The following is a 315-nucleotide window of genomic DNA, read 5'->3' as shown; positions in this document are numbered from 1 at the left end:
CCTCACTGTGGAATCTGTGGATATAGGAATGACGAGGGTTCATATACTGCTGATGAATTGAATCCAGTGGTTTTCAACCCTTTACACATCAAGGTCCATTATTTATTGGACCACCATTTGATGACATTTTAACCTCTCAGACCCAAAACTAAAGAATATTTTGTTGTTGTTGCATAAGATATTGTCCACAATTCCATGCTGTATTGATGTTGGTACCATTAGGAGACAGGCAAACGTTAATCAAAATAACAATTCTTCTACATTCTAATTGTATAGACTTCTTGTAAATTATGAAATGCGGATGTTTAACAACAA

This window comes from Electrona antarctica (assembly GCF_951216825.1).
Source record: "Electrona antarctica genome assembly, chromosome: 24".
NCBI lineage: Eukaryota > Metazoa > Chordata > Actinopteri > Myctophiformes > Myctophidae > Electrona > Electrona antarctica.
This window is presented reverse-complemented; position numbering follows the sequence as displayed.